At 48.0% G+C, this 21106-nt stretch overlaps 1 protein-coding gene across 5 annotated transcripts in view; it reads left to right on the top strand.

Moving 5' to 3' along the window:
* Positions 1 to 21106, top strand: part of LOC147663757 (geranylgeranyl pyrophosphate synthase) — an 83049-nt gene that overhangs the window by 16933 nt on the left and 45010 nt on the right. Inside the window, exon 1 of one of the 5 annotated variants that reach the window (XM_086950225.1) lies at positions 6973 to 7136. The exons of 3 other annotated variants lie outside the window; for them this stretch is intronic. The gene's annotated coding sequence lies outside the window, so the exon portion shown is untranslated. Of the gene's footprint in view, positions 1 to 6972; positions 7147 to 21106 lie in introns of those variants that run through there. One more of the 5 variants, XM_086950224.1, reaches the window with a different exon arrangement.

Raw genomic sequence — 21106 nt, 5'->3', positions numbered from 1 at the left:
ACAGCAGCACATCACTCTGGGACAGCAGCACATCACTCTGGGACAGCAGCACATCACTCTGGGACAGCAGCACATCACTCTGGGACAGCAGCACATCACTCTGGGACAGCAGCACATCACTCTGGGACAGCACCACCACATTACTCAGGGGCATCACTCAGGGGCACCCCCACATCGCTCTGGGACATCACCACATCACTCTGGGACATCACCACATCACTCAATACCACAACAGCATCACTCAGCACCACAACAGCACTGCCCTTGCTTGCTACCAACACCAATTGCCATAGCCAATAGGACTCGCATTAGGAAAGTGTAAGCTATTGGCTTTGTAAATAAAAATGCTATTAATTTATATATTTTCAAAGCCAACCCATATTTTTAAAAAATTGTCATTTACAATACAAATAGCTCACACTTTCCTAATGCGAGACCTATTGCATTGCAAATGCTTGTTTCATGAGAAATCCCCATTCTGGTAAGATGGCATGTAACTTTCTTGGACCCAAACTGCACCCCGTTGTCAGACACTGTATTCTTTGATACCCCTTCCTCAGCAAAGAATCCTAAAAAAACTGGATTACATTAGTTGTGTTTCTGTTTCATAGTTTTCGCCACAAAATCTTTTATATGGTAGTCTAAAAGTAACAAAATATATTTGTCTCTTGACCCTAACTTTGCCAATGACCCGATAAAATCAATTGCTAGTCTTTTCCCTGATCACTCTGGAAAATTAGTGCATTCCAATGGTGTTTGTCTCGTAATCTTAGTCTTGTCGCTGTTGGCACACACACAACTTTTCACAACCTCTTTAAGGTCTCAGTCCATACCAGGCCACCAAAATGATTGTCTAACTCTCCTCTTCGTCATATTGCGCCCAGGGTGTCCCTCATGCACAATAACAGTAATGCGCCTGCAGACATCACTAGGAAGTACAATTTTTCTTCTCGATTTCATACAGTCCTACTCAATTCATCTTTCACTTTAAGAAATTCCCTTATCTCCTTATTGAAAACTTTCTCGTCGCCCCATCCTCGCACAACTTTTCCTTCCACTTCTTCCATCAGTCTTTTTCCCTCGCAGCAAACCACTCATTACTCAAAGCCATTTCACCATCTCCCTTGCTCACACCTCCAGTCCACACCTCATCAATGCTTTCCGCTTCACTTACTGGCAATCTTGACACATAGTCTGCAATCATATTCTTACCCCTCTTTACATATTCCACGTCAAGTTGTAGCCCAATACTGACAACACCCACCTAGAAATTCTTCGAGTAGCACCTTCTTCCAATCCTCTACTACCTTTAAATACATGTTAGGGGTTTATGATCAGTTTCGACCTTAAAAGACAAACCCCATATATAAAATCTAAAATGATTGATTTCCCCAACAGCAAGCAAGGGCGTCCCTTTAATATCTCAGAATGTGCACTCTCTGTTCCTTGTAATCTTCTAGATGCAAAGCTTATGATACCTTCTTCTCCATTCCACTTCAATCAATACTGCCTCAACCCCCACATTGAACCATCAGTGGTGATGTAGGTTTTACCTGATACTTCAACATGTCTCAATGTAGGTCCCTTAATTATGCTCTTCTTGACCATCTCAAAATCCCGGTCACATTCCTCACGCCTTACAAATTCAGCATTTTTCTTCATAAATAACCTTAAGGGCTCCACCATTTTTGTGAAGTTCTTCTCATACTTTGCACAATAATCAGCAAGGCCAAGGAATGATTTAAATTAATCAATATTGGAAGGTTTAGGTTGCATGTTTATTGCTGTTACTATACCCCTCTTCGGTCGGATAACTTTAGTCATTATCTCATGTCCTAAATAAGTTCTCTCCTTCCTCCTCAACTGACACTGCTTTTTCTTAATCATCAGCACGTTTCTCCAGTCATCCGATCACCTCTTCAAATATCTTATTCCCCCACACTCTTTCCTACATGTCGGTTGTCGGTTTGAAAACACCACACGTGTTTCATGTCCCCAAAAATATTCTTCATTAATCCCTGAAACACAGCAAAAGCAGGATCCAGTCCAAATGGCATCCTCTTTAACAAAAAGCACCAACTGGCGTAATAAACAATGTTAAGTATCTTGAGTCCTCATGCAAACTGACCTGGTGATAGACGGCAGATATGTCTAGTACACTTAAGACACACCCACCAGCCATAGTTGCTAACATCTCTGATTATGTTAGGAAGGGGTTGCCTGTCCACGTTTATATTTTTATTTAAATCACACCGGTCAATGAATAATCAAATTCTTCTCCCCTCCTTTGGTGCTACCACTACCAACGCCAAACACTCTGATAGCCCAATTATTTCTTGGCATAAGTTGTCTAGCTCCTGACATAATAGCTCTTTCATCATATTCAGAATATTCCTCATCCTGTGAACTACCACATGCTGTTTTAATATTATTTTGGGAGAAAATATTTGCTATAAGACCAGTTTTCCCTTAAATACATGGGGATATTTTACTACTACGTCCTTCTCGCCCCATTCTTTCATGTCTTCAATGTTTACACTTTCTGTCACCTTCACTGGTTCTTTGGCGTTTGAGTTTATGATACTATTCAAGTCTCTCTGGTGATGCCACCCCAATAAGTTTGACCCATAGTTGGCCCCTTCATAGCTTCACTTTTAAACTTAATTGTCATTCTTCTCATGCTTGGTATTTCTTTTATTTTTCCAGCATTCCCAATAGGATTGATATGTGACTTGCTCAGTGGCAAATAACTGCTTTCTGCAGAATTTTCCTACTATGTTTTATACATTTCCCAAATCTACTAGTACTCTTGTCTTTTTCTCATCTATAGTACATCACAATGAAGTTTTTCAATCTGTCCGTACTTTCACTTCCCTCGTCTCCAGCACCTCTGTACATTCCGTACTTGCTCCTTCTATCACACCCCTATCTCCTGTACATTCTCACATACATCATCCACTTCCTGAAACTTTGTGCTAGCAGTTTTCGTTTTGCACACTTTCGCAAAATGTCCTCTTTTTCCACAGTGTCTAAAAATTAGATTCCTTGCTGCACGGGTTGTGCTAGAGGCAATATGCCTCGTATCACCACAGTGGAAGCATTTTATGTCCCTAGGCGTAATATCCTTGTAACCCTTGGCTTCCATGCAATCTGTTATTTTCCTATTCTCCTGTTTCCTATTAACTGTTTCTTCCACCACATCCACTGTTTCTCTTTTACTGTTAGACTTAACATCCATTTCTCTCAACCCCATTACTATATGTTCAATATCTTTTAGCTATTTGATTTGCCTCATCCAACGTGGGGTCTTTTGTTTTAAGTTTTTATTTTATTCTCTTATTGTTCATACATCTTACTATTTGATCCCTTATCTGTCATTTGGTCAAATCGACAGAATAAGGCTAATCCCATTAATGCTGTGCCATGAAACGCACTATCCTCATCAGTTAACTGAGTTATAGAGAAACATTTGAGGCGCCCAAGGACAACGTTGGTTTTGGAATAAAATCGGAGTCTAACTTCTGCAAATATATCTCATATACATTGATTGTGCATTACCCATTCTTAGAGAAATTTCAGGTAGATCTTCATATATTCTTCCTTCAACCCCCAAATGAAGGATGGCTTGCCTCATAGCAGGATCATACTTATCACCCCAATCACTAGTGCATAGGTCAAAAACCATTTCTCTCACTATTTCCAGGGCACAGTGGGATCACCAGGAGTTGATAAGAATGATGGAGGAGACGCCATATTTTGGTCTGCCATGATACCTGTAAAGGAAATTCTAAAATAATTACTAAAAATTTAGAATTTCCTATAAGAAACTGTTGCAGAATATGTACAATCTTCTTTTTTTTCTGACAGTTGCCAAGGATTTTCCTCCAACTCCCCGAAAGAACTTCAACAAGGCAGAACTAAATCCTTTTTCTGTTTCTCTTTTCTTAGGTCGAGGTACTATCCGGTTCTGCCGAACCGGAAGTTCCGAGATTTAATGATTCTCAGAGTGGACGATTTGTCCCGCCTCTCTCCCAGTGGCTCGCTTCCTAAACGGAGGCCAGCCATTGGAAGAGAGAGCCGTCCCTCCGAATAGGCTCCGTCCTTTTTGGATTTAGAGGTGTGTTCGGTGTTCTTCTTTCCACTTTTAGGCCACGCCTACTTTTGAACACCGAACACGCCCCCAAATCCGAAAAAAACAGAAGCTTGTGTCCGCCATTGTTTGTCTGGTCTGGCCGTGAGAGGACATGAGGCAGCCCGCTGCCACTTTAGGTAAGTTTTGCTCTGCCGCGGGCTCCGTCACTTTGCCAGTCGGCCTCGGAAGGAAGAAAGGTTCCTCTCCCCCCTGCAAAGGAATCTCGGCCTTGTAAACAGATGTGTGGGGGGCCCAGGACCCTGCCAGTCACACTCCATTCTTGCCTTCAATCCCCCCCCCGCGCCGCCTCAGCCTCGTGAATCGAGCCCTCGCAGCCCTGTCTTCGGCAGACCCATGCCCCCCTCTCGCCCCCATGTATTTCCTTTGTCCCCCCCCTAAAGTGTCTTCTGCTGCCGTCCCCCCTCTCCCCCCTCCTTGGGAGACGCACCGCCCGCCCGCCCGCCCAGGGTCACAGGAGGCAGAGGCGCCGGGATTCAAACTCCGCCCCCCCCCCCCCATCGCCCGGCTCTCTTGCGCCGCTTACAATGTGAATAACTAACTGCTAACATGAGCCTCCCGCGCCCCTAAGAGCAGACCCCCGCCACCCGCCCGAGGAGCAGGTCTGCGGAGGAGGGAGGACACTGTCCTGTCTGCCGAGGATCACCGCCTGACACGCCGAGCTCCAGTCACCGCCCCCCTCCCCCTGGTCTCTGTCATGGACTCCTCGCAGCCCTGCACTGAGCCTTAGCACCGAGAGCCAGCCCCCCTCACCAGCGTGCCCACACCCCCTGCCCCTCTCTCTCCCGCCTCTCTTCCCCCCTATCCAAGTTGGTGCCCCCGTTGCTATCCCTGCCTTGTTGTTGTTGCAAGACAGTCACTGTGTAACTGAATCCTTCTTCTCCCCCTTTGATCTTATTATGCATTTAAAGCAATCTGTGTTCATATATTCTGTATGCACTGGTGGCGGAATCTGAGTAAAGTGTGTAGTAAAGCCAGTGTTTGTATATGCTAGAAGGCCAAACTTCACCCCTTTTCATTAAAAGCATAACTTGTGTCTGGGCATCAAAGCATGGCTCAAGGTGGACTCCTACTCAGACCTCTCGTCCGTCTCTTTCTTACACGTCATTTTTGTTTTGACTGCAGTCACGGCCGTGGCCTCAACATTCCAATGTTTACCTTCTGAAGCTTCAGGTAACACTACTTTTGGTGAGTACGGCTGCCAAGTGGTCCCTTGCAATTGGTGACCCAGGCACCCTTGGGATTTTGGGATCCACCTTTTTACACGCTGGAATGTCAATGTCCATCATTAGAACAGTACCATTGCAAGACTGAAGAGTTCTAGTGGCCAGAAAGCCGGAAGTGGTTGAAGGCACCGCATATGCCATTGGTCCATTTACAGATCTGCCCATGCACAAACGGATGCAAGGACGAATGGTTGGAAAAGAAAACATTTTTAATGAGGAGTAATAGGTTTAGCTTTCTACGTTTCTACGTTAAAAACATATGCTTTCGCTTTATGTACATCATTTGTTTTAGTTAGCTGTTTTCAAAGTACTTTAAAGTGCTCTGCCATTTTTTAATAACGTAGATAAAAATACGCTCATTAGACCGGTTCATTTCAGTTCACTCTGAAATTTTTTAATTAGCCTCTATTTACATTAGATCAAAGAGTGCAATACATCTTTGTATCCAGACATGAAGGGAATATGTTACTGCCAGTAAATTATATAAAAATACGCACACAGAATGTATCTGCCTAGTCAAATAATTTCTTCAAAGAAGAGACTTCTTTTTAAAAGCAAAACCAGTGAAAACGCCAGATTCAACATTATTGCAGAACAAAACTTAACTACGTTTCTTAAGCATGAAGCGCTGCTTGGCTCCTCCTCAGCCACTCACAAAGCAGGAAATTCCCCAACGCACGTGAGCCCTTATTCGGATGCCTCCAAAACGCTCGGTATAAAGGAATGCTGCAAATGGAACTGAAAAACCGATGCGAGTTGACTATCAATGTAATTTATTAACATTTCTAACGCAGTGTCTGATCAGTGAACCCTTCCTATTTGAATGGGGTCTGCTAATGCTCCCCTGAGAGACAGCTGCTTGAAGCTCTCGCGTTAAGAGCTAGTGCATGGTGCTCTTCCAAGAGAGTGCTGGGGTGCTGTGCTGAGACGCTTCTTCCGTGCAGGGAGGGTTCGCCTCCGAGGTAAGCTGCCTGCAGTGTCCCCTCCGAGGTCCGGTCGAGGGTCAGCAGCTCCGAGGCACCCTGCGAGAACAGCCACCCCCCATCGGCAGGCTTCACCCAGAAAGCCACCATCTGCCCTGTGGCCAGAGCCCGCGGGCACTTCATCTACCCGAGCTCCACGCCCTTCAGCCCAGGCATGGAGGACCACCTGAAGAACGGGGGGAAGAAGACAGGGGAAAGGGCACGGAGCCGTCCCCCAAGATCGAGAAGTACAATGTGCCCCTCACCAACCTGAAGATGATGTTCGAGAAGGGAGAAGTGGGCCATCACAAGGTAAGAAGGGTCTTTGCTGGGGGAATGACTTCAGAATGTGGATACGTGGAGCTGTGGTCCATGCTCTGTGATATCTGCTTTGTTCGAGCGGAGAGTCCCACTTGAGGCTTGATCTGCTTTACTTGCTCTTGCCTTCTGCTGCCTTCTTCCCCCTGATTGCACTCGTTTTTCTTGCCTCTGCTCCCCTGATTGTGCTATTGGGAATGTAAATGACAATGCTATTTATTTATAATAAAAAAAAAATCATGAGCAATGCCAATAGCTCTACCTTTAATAATGCCGAGACCATTGCATTGTAAATGCTTGTTGTTCTTCCTTTCAGCTCCTACCCCCATCTCCCCCACAATTCCGGAGAGGCAGCAATAGAGGAGAAAAGATTCTGTGAGGAAGATTCCACAGTAAGAACCTGGAATCACTTGCTCAAATAAATCGCCACCGACACACCGCGGCAGGCACGCTTATGCCCCTCACACCCGCCAAGACCAGGTACAATCGTGTGAGTGCTACTCACAGCCACCGGAGCTCGCACCGGTCTCGTGCTAATTCCCTTAGTTCAAAGAAGGCTTGTGCGAAGGCCCTTGCTTGCGCACAGTAATGGGCTGGGAAAGGTTCCTCTGGCTCATTCCGGACTCACTGGTTCCCAGCTTAGGGCTAATCATGCGCTAATAACAAATTCCTCCCAAGTAATTGCTGCAGCAAGTACTTAGCTGCCAAGTTTCCCATGCGTGATGTGCTGCTCCCGTGCATTTTTGTTTCTCCTTTGAATTCTGGGACCTGCAGTCCTGTTTTATAAGGGCATAAACAAGGCAAAAAGTCCCAGAATTCACACACAAAACTTGGAGTGGACCAATGCATCACACATTCACCTGGGAAATTTGGCAGGGCAGCAAGTGCTGACTTTAAGGTTGTGTGGCTATTGCCACCGCAATGTGTGTTACACGCGCAGGATTCCATTTGCGTGACCGGCTGATGTGAGATAAGAGCCGTCTGCAGAGATCTTTTTGGTCTGCCTGGCATTTTTCAGGGGATAATAACGATGACATGACAACTTTGGTGGTTAATGTACTTGATGGAATGATCTGTGATTTGTCTGCTGACTGTTTGCACTAATGATAAAGTAGCATAGGGGGTTAATGTTCCAAACGCAAAGCACAACTTGTAATATGCATATATATTAAGTTTGTATTTTTTGTAGATAAGTCATTGTGTACTGCTTTTTTCACAGATCCTTTTTAGGTCGAGCTGATGTGGCATTCATGCGAAGCATGAATGCTGTCAGCTCGACAACTTATGTTGCCCGTATTTAGGAAAGTGGACAGCAATCAGACGCGCGCTTTCCCATTGTCAGATTTCACCTCGGGAGCGCGCGTCTGAGCTGCGCTTGCGCAGAGCAAAGCCCTCGCTCACACACACACACAGGCAGCCCCCACCCCTCTGCATGCATGCACGAACACACACACAGGCGCGCGCATGCACACGCAGGCACACTATCCCCTGCCTCGCATTCTCTCAATCACACACAGTCACGCATGCGCACACACATGCACACACACGCGCGCACACACTCCCGCCCCCTCCCCCACAGGCATACACACAGGCATGCACGAACTTCACATTAGCCCTGGGCCCCACTCACCGACTGCGCTCTTCCGGCGGGGCTCCTCTCGCGCTCCGCTCCTCACGGCGCGGCGCGTCTCGTCTCCTCTTCTGAATCGGGGCTCCCTCAGGTCAGAGGAGCCCCGCAACAGGCGCCACACTCCTTCTCCCTGGCCCCCTCCTGGGGACCCGGGCTACCCAGGACCGGCAGGGCGCTCCATGCGCCGGCGTCTCACGGACCTCAGGAGGCGGGACTTCCGGTCGGCCGCGAGCGGATTGGGTGGCCGGCCAAGAGCTTCCGGGTCGCCGCGGGTCTCGCGTCTCTTCTGCTTTGTTTGTTTTTTTGAATTGAGTTGTTCACGTTTAGGTGCAGTCGAGTTCTTTTACTGTTCCACGCTGGGTCAGGTGCTACATCTTACCTCATAACCGGTCTGTTCTCAATTTCAGGTAGCGTTAGCTTTTCACATGAAAACAATATGGTAGGTGCCCACATGGTCATCCCCAATGCTTTTGTAACATGGTGTGCAAACTAGAATCCTGCAACGGCTCGAGGTATGTGGCAATATTCACTAAATTATTCGCCATGGAAGGCCATATTATGCAATTAAGTTATGCGCCAGTTTGTGTCTCACTAATGTTTGGTGTTTTTTTGACATTTTAGCACACTTGTACAAAAATGATAGTATTATGAAATATGTAAAAGAAAGGACTAGTTTAAATTTTAAATCAACATCACATGTGCACACAACAATGGCGCCTGCCGCCCGCAGCCCTGTCCCGCCCTTGGAAATGCTTTGTCTTAATCAGCCTGTTTCGTTATCCTATTCAAGTTGTAAACGTGATTACTTTTTCTCCCGAATTTCTGTTCTTAGTCAGAAAGTGAAAAGCACGCGCTTGTTGGCTGCTAGTAGCCTGACTCCCTTGGCAACAGCTTTACTAATGCCATAAGTCACGCTGTAGCTATAATACATGTGCGACTTGGAGATTTTATTTTTTATTTCGGTTGCTGCTATTTAAAGAGGTGGCTTATTAAATGGACCGAATTGGTGGAAAGAACATGTTGTCTCGAAGCCCCCTGTAACTCCCCTGCACACCAATTACAACCAACGCCGTCCATCTTCTGTGCATCATGCTGGTACCAATGCGTTTTGCACCAGTAAAGATATGTAAAAAGTGTTGCATTTACGCGAGTCTCACCCTCACCCTCACACTCACACACACCCTCACCCACCCTCACGCTCACACCCCCCCTCACGCTCACACCCCCCTCACGCTCACACCCCCCCTCACGCTCACACCCCCCTCACGCTCACACCCCCTCACGCTCACACCCCCTCACGCTCACACCCCCTCACGCTCACCCCCCCTCACGCTCACCCCCCTCACGCTCACCCCCCTCACGCTCACACCCCCTCACGCTCACACCCCCTCACGCTCACCCCCCCTCACGCTCACCCCCCTCACGCTCACCCCCCTCACGCTCACCCCCCTCACGCTCACCCCCCTCACGCTCACCCCCCCTCACGCTCACCCCCCTCACGCTCACCCCCCTCACCCCCTCATGCTCACCCCTCATGCTCACCCCCTCACGCTCCCCTCCTCACGCTCCCCTCCTCACGCTCCCCTCCTCACGCTCCCCTCCTCATGCTCCCCTCCTCATGCTCACCCCCTCACGCTCACCCCCCTCACGCTCACCCCCCTCACGCTCACCCCCCTCACGCTCACCCCCTCACGCTCACCCCCCTCACGCTCACCCCCCTCACGCTCACCCCCCTCACGCTCACCCCCCTCACGCTCACCCCCCTCACGCTCATACCCCCTCACGCTCATACCCCCTCACGCTCATACCCCCTCACGCTCACCCCCCTCACGCTCATACCCCCTCACGCTCCTACCCCCTCACGCTCCTACCCCCTCAAGCTCACACCCCCATACCCCCCACACACCTCCTCATCCTCACACCCCTCATCTTCACACCCCCTCACCCTCACCCCACAACCCTTTTACCCTCACACACCCTCACTCACCCACCTACACCCTCACACCCCCTCATCCTCAAAACCCTCTCACCCTCTCACCCTCACTCAGCCACCCTCACCCTCTCACCCTCTTAAAATAACTTTTATTTAAGTATTTAAAGAAATTAAAAGCCATTATTTGTAATATCAATACATGTAAGTCACGTAAATACAACACATATTGCATTACAAATGCTATAGGTGTCACATTTGCGAAAGTTATAACTATTGGCATTGTAAATGCAAAGCTATTAATTTCGCTATTTTCAAAAACAAAAACTAAATAAAAAATTTGTCATTTACAATACCAATAGCTCAAACTTTCCTAATGCGAGACCTATTGCATTGCAAATGCTTGTTGTAGTTTGGAGCTAATAAATTATAATCCTTCTAATATAGCCCATTGAGCTATGAACTGGTGTCAAAACACTGCATGCAAAGTCCTACACATGGCAATAGACCCGTTTCATGCCGGAGATTCGCGATTTTTTTAAGCCCCAGATTGCTTTATTATAGGTACCTCCTGTTAATCCCTATCTACTAACTAAGGATTTCCATAAAAATGACACCTCCTCGAGGCAGGCGTAAAGTTGGAGAAAAGATTTATTTTCTCCAAAGCTTTCCAGCTCTACATGTGTGCTGCCCCGCACACCACAGACACAAAGTGGAAAAGTGTTCAACTGTGTCAAAGCACATCATTTGTGCAGGAAGGGTATCCTTTTAATACAAAATCTGTGCTGGACATCGAGCACATACCCTTTGACGGGACCCCTTTCAGAGGACCACGGGGCACTCGGATTTCTGGTCCCAACCGGCAAGGGGAGGGGGGGATATGGCCTTTTACACCTGTTGTCCCGGGCCCGACCTACTATGGTACCTGTGCCAAGTATGCAACTCTTAGTGATAACTATGGTCGAGCAGTCCAAGGCTCCCTCGGGGATGGGGGGGTCAGGGGAAGGAGTGTAAATGCAGGCCTGTGAACACAACTCCTAACTCAAGGCATTCACAGCAATGTCAATAAATCAATGTCCAGTCAAATACTTATTACTTTAAAAATAAATATTTTATTTCTAACTCTGCACATTCAAAGGACTGTCATGGCATATAAAAGGTAACAAATTTCCCTTTGACGTTGGGGCTCAAGTGTTTTGTTTGCCACTGCCTCTCCAACCCGCTCTTCATTATGTGGTAGGGGTTATTCCCATTTACTGGTGGCCGCATCAAGGGAATGCTGTCTTGTAGGCCTTAGTTGAAGACTTCACTCTGATTCTTTCTAAAATATAAACACAAGTGTCTTGGCGCTGCAGTGCCCTCAGTAGCGAGTTCCCCAAGGTCCAATAGGCCCTTAACCAGTCATACCTGCTCCAGCAGCAAGGAGGATTGCGATGTCTTAGCGAGTGCCCCAACCAGCAGCGATCAGTGGAGCTCTTGTGCTCCTCCTGCACAGTATGTCTTGGGCTGGAGTGGAGAGGGGGATTGGATTCCTGTGCTCTAGGCTGGGGTCCCGGTGATGCAGCAATGCACACACTGCATCTTCCTCTGTTCTTTTTCCCTCCACCAACCCTCCATCCATGTGTCTTCCCCCTTCTGCCTAATCCCTGTAGTTTCTCCCCCCCCCTCACTCGCCCCATCCCTGTTGGTTTTTTCACCTCTCGAGCCGATGGCATTAATGCAGAGAGGATGTGGCGTAACAGCAAGAGCTACCGACTTTGGAGCTGGGGAACCAGGTTCGAGTTTCTGCATGGGCTCGATATCCTGTGATTGTGGGCAAATCACATAATCCACTGTGCTTACCAAAAATAATGTGTACATCTGTAATGTAACTGATGCTCAGGTAAAGCACTCCACTATCTTCGGGTTGAGTTAACGCTTTATAAAACTGCAAAAGAAAAAATAAAATACATTACACCTGGACACATTTTATGTCTCAGCTAGACAATTCATCCGCTATCTCGTCACCCTCCCAATGTTGCGTTCACTGTCCCACCCCTCTTGACATTCAAAAAAAGTGCTGCAACGTGTACAGCGAAGGCTTTGTCATAGCGCTTTTCTCAGTGACTTTCAGCCATGCTGAAAAGCATTATTGCTGAAATACAATATGACTACAAGGCATTCAAATTGAGAACACAAATTGGGCATTGCCGATATCTATTGGCTTTGCCAATGCTTGTTTTAATGTTCTTTGTGAGTTCAAACATGCCTGTCCATGTGGATAAAACGTTAAATGTTATTTGTTAAAAATGTCTACACATATATAATGCTGCACAATATTTGTTTAATAAATGAAAGTGGGTTCATTCATTTGTTGATATAGTAGAATCTTCAGTATATAATTACTTCAACATGACTAATAAAGTCCACATGTTGGTTATTTAAATTAGTGAATCTATAGCTATTGAGAGTTGTTTGTATACTAACATTATACAATATGTAGGCCTGGCAGGCCTACTGGCTTTGGCTTAACATTTCATAATAAACCGATGAAACCTATGAAATCTGGCATACTTTTCCCATTGCATTGATGAAGCCATTACCCTTTTTTGAAATTTAAGGTAGAGCAGCTTTGTTAGGAAATAATAATAATACAATAGCAGTTATTCAAAATAAATCAGACTTAGACTTTCAGATACAAACAAAAATGTTGATAGTAAGAGAAACTGTATTAACATATTCAGGAAATATGAAAAGAAGTGCAGAAAGAAAATGGGTGAGGGACATTTAGAAGAAGACCAATATGTAAAACGTTTATGTAATGTAGTATTCATATAAAAGTAGAAGAAAAAGATTAAAAAAAAATGGGTAACAATAATATTGAATAACATTGCACAGATATAAACATCTTACAGGGGTTAATAATTTGCTGCCAAAATACAGTTAGTATCTTGAACAGTCCTATTTAAAAATGTAGTTACAGGTAGCCAATATAAATCTCTATTTACAGATGGACAATACAATGAAGCAAACACAGTATCTAATCTGATGATGACAAACGCTATACCACCAAGCTTTAAAAGAAGTATTTGATGAACATTTCCAATTAAGGACCTTATTTAAAGATCGGGTGGACTGTTGCGGAATCAGGACCAACCGACAAGCGGTCGGCAGTCCCAACCGACTAATTAGGATGCAACTGAACACTGTTCAGTCACATTCCTATATTTGTCAAGGGAAGCATGTATTCCGCCGCAATGCATGCTCCCATTGTAAAATAGGAGGTGCAGTTCATCCCTGTACAAGAATCAACAGGGGGCCACCATAGGTGCCCCCTCGACCTCCAACAGGAGGTCTTGCACCCCAGGGGGCCCTGCTGGGGGCTCCCAAAGTAGATTTCTGGGTTCCGTTTTGTTGGGAAGGCTGTCAAAACCTTACATCGTAATCCCAAAGGCGGAAAGAGCTGCCTTTGGGATTACTGACCGCATTCTGACTGGTGGACGAGCCCGTCAGAAGCCAGTCGGAATGACAGTTTGGATTAATTTCCGACCGCCTCCATCGTAATCAGACGGTCTGGAAGGAATCCAACCAGCATATTACGAGGCGGTTGGAAAAGGAGCCTTTTCTGACCACATCATAATAGGGCCCTAAGTGTAATGTGTTGTAACACAAATGCCAACATGAGATCCAATAGCTTCATATACTCAAAATCCGAGGAGATATCAGATAAACTTCCAAGCAAAAGTTTCAGGGGGAATAAGGTAGACTTAAAATGAACAAGCACTGGCGTTGCCAATAGGTCTCGTAGTAGGAAAGTTGGAGCTATTGGTTTTGTAAATGACAAAGCCCTTTATGTTTTTACAATGAAAACAAAAATAAAAGGCATTGTTATTTGCAATTGTAATAGCTCCAACTTTCCTACTACAAGACCTATTGGCAACGCCAGTGCTTGTTTAAAATGGTATGTAGTGCCATCCGATGTAATGGAATGCGTTGTAGTGGATGTTGCGATGTAAAAACTGCGTTGTAAGTGCATGCGTAGTAAATGTATGCGTTGTAAAGTCATACATTCGTAGCTACCCCCGAGTCAAGGCTGAGGGTCCGCCGCTTTTTGTACTGGAGGTACTCCCTAGAGACAATAGTTCTGTGTTGTTCTGTGCTTACTCAAGCTTCTGTTGTGAGCATGCAGGACATACTGGAACAACGCCTCCTGTAGAAAAGGCCTCCGACCCTCAGCCTTGACTCTGGGGTAGCCACACATTGTTGCTACCCGCTCTTCCTCCTCTCGAGTGTTAATTAATTTGCAGGCCCTGTTGATTGTGCCTAACAGCTGCTAGCCCAAGTAGCCCAAAGATGCATACCGAGCAGTGTGCATACAAGACCGAAAGGAACTGGTAGTCTGTTGCTTGGATAGCAGCACCTTCCATGGGTGTGCAGGCCCCTGGCTCGGGCATGTAAGTCCTTTGCTCATCGCATGAATACATACAAGCGCAACAGAGCATGCTACCAGAATATATCCCTGCCAGGACATTATGTGGAATAGTTATCGTGTTCCAAATATTTTTTACTAAAATCTGGGCCCACTGAAGTAAATAATATCAAATCTACACTTTGTGTAGTAAACAATATTTAGGACACAATATTTATGTCAGACGATATGCCTGTAAACGATATTCTGACTAAAACCGTCAGAAGGATGGATACAGGTGGACAGCGGCCCTATTTGTAGACATTGGATGTTTGGTAGCCTGAGCCAGGGGGTTTGGGGTGGTGTCCCCTGTGGTGTGAGACATGCAGCAGTCTCACCTGGGGTCCACCTCCATGGTGGTGCGCATCTGTGAGCACACACTGCTAGACAACACACTTTCAGTCTGGCTGAAGCCAGATTGAAAGTATACCACATGGTGCTATTTAAACCCCTTCCTGCAAAAGTCACTTATCTATGAGAAGGACCCAGAAAGGGGTGTCTTTGAAGCTAATGGTTGTCTGAAGTGGGTAATACCATTTACTTTTTGATTACTGTATTAAGGTCTCACAGAGAAACCAGCATCTCGCTGTCTAATTGGAAGAGAGGTGCACTTTTGTACTTGAAACTAAGCAGCAAAGTCACCATATCAATAAGAACTCATCCCATTATAATAATATCATATGTTCTCCGTAATGCACTTTTCTCTATAACGCTTCACACAAAGCCTTGTTTACACAAAGTATTTGTTAGTCCAGACTAATTTAGTACGTATTATTCCATTGACCCGGGAGCGGTAAATAGTGAGCAGAATATCCCGGATTCTGAACCTTGACCCGCAGGTCACACACAGATGTCAGGAGTAAAGTGGCTAACTGACTAAGCGTCATCACAATCTATAGTCCGTCTTCCAGTGCTAACATAGAACTGACGTAATTAATGTAGAGTCCTCGCTAGATGACCGGACTTGAATAGATCAGAGGTATGGCGTAGTTGTGACGCTCCTTCCCATAGCGCGCCTCTTTGTGACGTCACAGTGCATAGCTTATGATAATCATTGCCTTGTTTATGTTTTGTGATTCATGCCCTGATCCTATAGTCTCTGTACCCTAGAGTTCTGGGTGCCCTTGAGAGCGAGGTACACTGAATTGAGTGCATCGGGGTGCGTACCTGTTTGTGTAATAGAGATTTATGTGCACAATACTTCACGTCACGTGTGTCTGTGTATGAGGTCACAGACTACACTGTATTGTTTGTCTGGGGCTGAAAGGATTCCGTGCATTCGAGAGACTTGTGTGCACACGACTCAGTGTCCGTGTGTGACTGTAGAAATATCGTCATATGCGTGTGTGGGAGCTGTGCAAAGAGGGGTCGGTCAGCCTCTGTGTGAGCTATGAAGAACACTTGACTGTATGTAACATATATGTGCCTGTGTAATACATGTGTGCATGCGGGCCCTTATCTTTCTGTGCCATACACAGGGTCACGTCACGTGTGCTCCCGTTTGTGTGTGATATTTCTGTACATGGCAACCGATGTTTGTGTGCGAGAAGCACGAGCTATGTACACACAGATCTAAATGCTTATGTAAGTAATATACACAACTCCAAGAGACTGTGCGAGGCAGCTGCGCCGCCCGCTTGTGTGCACGGCTACCAGGCTCCGTGTGAAAGCTGTGTGCTCGGGACACCGTGGGACTGAGTATGGCAGTGTGTGGAGTAACCGCCACAAAAGCAAGCAGGGGTTGTCTGCCTTGCTAATGATGTTGCGTCTATCTTGGCTTAATTCATCGGAGATTTATGCACACTTTTAAATTTGCAGTCATTACTCTCAATAAAACCTTGCAGGGAGGGGGGCTGCGCACCAACTGAAGTGCTCTGGTTGCACGGCCTGCGGCCGTGTGAAGTGATAAGCCTTTGAAGTACACAGGCATGCTGTGACGGAGGTGTGAGAGGTCTGGCAGGGAACAGATGGCCTGGCCGTGAAGCAGAGGGCGGGGCAGCGCTGGGGAAGCCTGTGGGAGGGTGATTGATGCCTTTGATGTGGGGAGGGAGGAGAGCCTTTTGCGAGCCTTGTGCAGGAGAAATGCTGCCGATGCGCGTGCTTGTTTGCTCACGTGATTCACGTGAACTTCATGAAAACCGCGGCTGAAAGCCCTTGGTTTGACGATGATTTTGGCCACTTGAATTCTCGTTCCCTCAATGCGCTTGCGCGCATTGTAGGTCACGAGACCTAAAAATTAAGGAAATAAGAGATCAAACCCTTTCTCAAAAAGCAGCAGTAGAAGGACAGTGGAATAAGAGGTGAGCAAAATCACCGTTCGGATGGTCGCATATCGATCACGTGGGCTTGACATCCGTAGAATATTTTGCTGTAGTAGATGGGGTAAGGCAGTGCCTCTGATATAAAAAGAACAAGGATTGTGAAGTAGAAGCCGTCCTGGAAACTTTGTGTATTCTCTCCCAAATCTTTTTCCAGAAAGGAATAGTCCAGGTACATCCCAAGTCAAATTCCCATTGAACTTCCACCTTCGCTGTGGGTATAGAAAGTGCAGAAGAATATAAAATATTGTAAATAAGTGATGCCTTGGTAAAATATTTAAGAGTAGAAAGAAGGGAGGATTGCGAAGAAGATGACAATGAAGAATATTAGAGGAAAAGCTACTTAAGCAACAAGCATTGGAAATGCAATAGGTCTCGCATTAGGAAAGTTTGAGCTATTGGTATTGTAAATGACACTTTTTTTATTTATGTGTTGGTTTTGAAAGTAGCAAAATTAATAGCTTTGTCAGTTACAATGTCAATAGTTTTAACTTTTGCAAATGTGACACCTATAGCATTTGTAATGCAATGTGTGTTGTATTTACGTGACTTAGATGTATTGATATTACAAATAACAATGGCTTTTAATTTTGTAAATAATTAATACTTAAATAAAAGTTATTGTAATTTATAATGGCAATAGCTTAAACGTTTGTAAATAACTTTTGTGAAGATTATGTTCAGTGTATCTTATTGTGACGAAAATCCAAGAACATTGCATTTGCACCTAAACACACACAGAGCCACACACATATAGATGTGGTGGTGGTGGATCTGGGGGATATGGTGGTGGTGGATGTGGTGGCGGTGGTGATGGTGGATGTGGGGGTGGATGTGGTGGTGGAGGTGGTGGATGTAGTGGATGTGGTGAAAGTGGTGGTGGATGTAGTGGTGGTGGTTGTGGATGTGGTGAAAGTGGTGGTGGATGTGGTGGTGGAAGTGATGGTGGTGGGTATTGTGGATGTGGTGGTGGTAGATGCGGTGGTGGATGAGGTGGTGGATGAGGTGGTGGATAAGGTGGTGGATGAGGTGGTGGATGTGGTGGTGGTGGATGTGGTGGTGGTGGATGTGGTGGTGGTGGATGTGGTGGTGGTGGATGCGGTGGAAGTGGTGGATGTGGATGCGGTGGTGGATGTGGTGGTGGATGTGGATGCGGTGGTGGTGGAAGTGGTGGTGGATGTGGTGGTGGTGGATGTGGTGGCGGTGGATGTGGTGGCGGTGGTGGATGTGGCGGTGGTGGATGTGGCGGTGGTGGATGTGGCGGTGGTGGATGTGGCGGTGGTGGATGTGGCGGTGGTGGATGTGGTGGTGGTGGATGTGGTGGTGGTGGATGTGGTGGTGGTGGATGTGGTGGTGGTGGATGTGGTGGTGGTGGATGTGGTGGTGGTGGATGTGGCGGTGGATGTCATGGTGGATGTGGCAGTGGAGGTGATGGTGGATGTGGAGGTGATGGTGATGGTGATGGTGGATGTGGAGGTGATGGTGATGGTGATGGTGGATGTGGAGGTGATGGTGATGGTGGATGTGGAGGTGATGGTGGAGGTGGATGTGATGGTGGACGTGGTGGTGATGGTGGATGTGATGGTGGATGTGGTGGTGATGGTGGATGTGGTGGTGGATGTGGTGGTGGATGCGGTGGATGTGGTGGTGGTGGTGGTGGATGCGGTGGATGTGGGGGATGCGGACATGGTGGTGGATGCGGTGGTGGATGGGGTGGTGGTTGTATTGGATGTGGTGGTGTAGTGGTGGTGGGTGGGTGTGGTGGTGGTGGTGGATGCGGTGGTGGTGGATGTGGTGGTGGTGGTGGATGTCATGGTGGATGTGGAGGTGATGGTGGATGTGGTGGTGGTGGTGGTGGAGGTGATGGTGGATGTGGTGGTGGAGGTGATGGTGGATGTGGTGGTGGTGGTGGATGTGATGGTGGATGTGTTGGTGGTGGTGGATGTGATGGTGGATGTGGTGGTGATGGTGGATGTGGTGGTGGATGCGGTGGATGTGGTGGTGGATGCGGTGGTGGTGGTGGATACAGTGGATGTGGTGGTGGATGCGGTGGTGGTGGATGCGGTGGTAGTGGTGGATGTGGTGGTGGTTGTGGTGGATGTGGTGGTGGATGTAGTGGTGGTGGTGGTGGATGCGGTGGTGGTGGTGGATGCGATGGTGGTGGTGGATGCGATGGTGGTGGTGGATGCGATGGTGGTGGTGGATGCGGTGGTGGTGGTGGATGCGGTGGTGGTGGTGGATGCGGTGGTGGTGGTGGATGCGGTGGTGGTGTAAGTGGTGGTGGATGTGGCGGTGGTGGATGTGGCGGTGGTGGATGTGATGGTGGTGGATGTGGTGAATGTGGTGGTGGATGTGGTGGTGGATGTGGCGGTGGATGTCATGGTGGATGTGGTGGTGGTGGATGTGGTGGTGGTGGTGGATGTAGTGGTGGTGGGAGTGGTGGTGGTGGTGGATGTGGTGGTGGTGGATGCGGTGGTGTTGGATGTGGTGGTGCATATGGCGGTGGATGTCATGGGGGATGTGGTGGTGATGGTGGATGTGGTGGTGGTGGTGGATGTGATGGTGGATGTGGTGGTGGTGGTGGATGTGGTGGTGATGGTGGATGTGGTGGTGATGTGGTGGTGGTGGATGCGGTGGTGGTGGTAGATGTGGTGGTGGTGGATGCGATGGTGGTGGAAGGGGTGGATGTGGTGGTGGTGGATGCGGTGGTGGATGTGGTGCTGCTGGTGGATGTGGCGGTGGTGGATGTGATGGTGGTGGATGTGGCGGTGGATGTCATGGTGGATATGGAGGTGATGGTGGATGTGGTGGTGGATGTGGTGGTGGTGGTGGATGTGGTGGTGGTGGTGGTGGTGGATGTGATGGTGGATGTGGTGGTGATGGTGGATGTGGTGGTGATGGTGGATGTGGTGGTGATGGTGGATTTGGTGGGAGATGTGGTGGATGTGGTGGTGGATGCGGTGGATGTGGTGGATGCGGTGGCTGTGGTGGATGCGGTGGTGGATGTGGTGGCTGTGGTGGATGGGATGCGTTGGTGGATGTGGTGGTGGTAGTGGTGGATGGGGTGGTGGTGGTGGTGGTAGTGGTGGATGGGGTGGTGGGTGGTGGTAGTGGTGGATGGGGTGGTAGATGTGGTGGTGGTGGGTGTGGTGGTGGTGGTGGATGTGGTGGATGTCATGGTGGTCATGGTGGATGTGGATGTGATGGTGGATGTGATGGTGGATGTGATGGTGGATGTGGTGGTGGTGGATGTGATGGTGGATGTGGTGGTGGTGGATGTGGTGATGGTGGATGTGGTGGTGGATGTGGTGATGGTGGATGCGGTGGTGGTGGTGGTGGATGCGGTGGTGGTGGTGGATGGGGTGGTGGTTGTGGTGGATGGGGTGGTGGATGTAGTGGTGGTGGGTGTGGTGGTGGATGTGGTGGAGGTGGATGTCATGGTGGATGTGGAGGTGATGGTGGATGTGGTGGTGGTGGTGGTGGTGGTTGTGGAGGTGATGGTGGATGTGGTGGTGGTGGTGGATGTGGTGGTGATGGTGGATGTGGTGGTGGATGCGGTGGTGGTGGATGCGGTGGTGGTGGATGCGGTGGTGGTGGTGGATGGGGGGGTGGTTGTGGTGGATGTGGTGGTGGATGTAGTGGTGGATGGGGTGGTGGTTGTGGTGGATGTGGTGGTGGATGTAGTGGTGGATGCGGTGGTGTTGGTGGTGGATGCGGTGGTGCTGGTGGATGTGGAAGTGGTGGTGGTGGTGGTGGATGTGGCGGTGGTGGATGTGATGGTGGTGGATGTGGTTGATGTGGTGGTGGATGTGGCGGTGGATGTCATGGTGGATGTGGAGGTGATGGTGGATGTGGTGGTGGTGGATGGGGTGGTGGTTGTGGTGGTGGATGTAGTGGTGGTGGATGTGGTGGTGGTGGTTGCGGTGGTGTTGGATGTGGTGGTGCATATGGCGGTGGATGTCATGGGGGATGTGGTGGTGATGGTGGATGTGGTGGTGGTGGTGGATGTGGTGGTGATGGTGGATGTGGTGGTGAATGCGGTGGTGGTAGATGCGGTGGATGTGGTGATGGTGGATGCGGTGGTGGTGGTGGTGGATGGGGTGGTGTTTGTGGTGGATGTGGTGG

Source organism: Lissotriton vulgaris, unplaced genomic scaffold (genome assembly GCF_964263255.1).
Source record: "Lissotriton vulgaris unplaced genomic scaffold, aLisVul1.2 SCAFFOLD_1498, whole genome shotgun sequence".
NCBI lineage: Eukaryota > Metazoa > Chordata > Amphibia > Caudata > Salamandridae > Lissotriton > Lissotriton vulgaris.
Note: the sequence above shows the minus strand (reverse complement) of the source record. Positions and strands in the feature narration are given on the sequence as shown.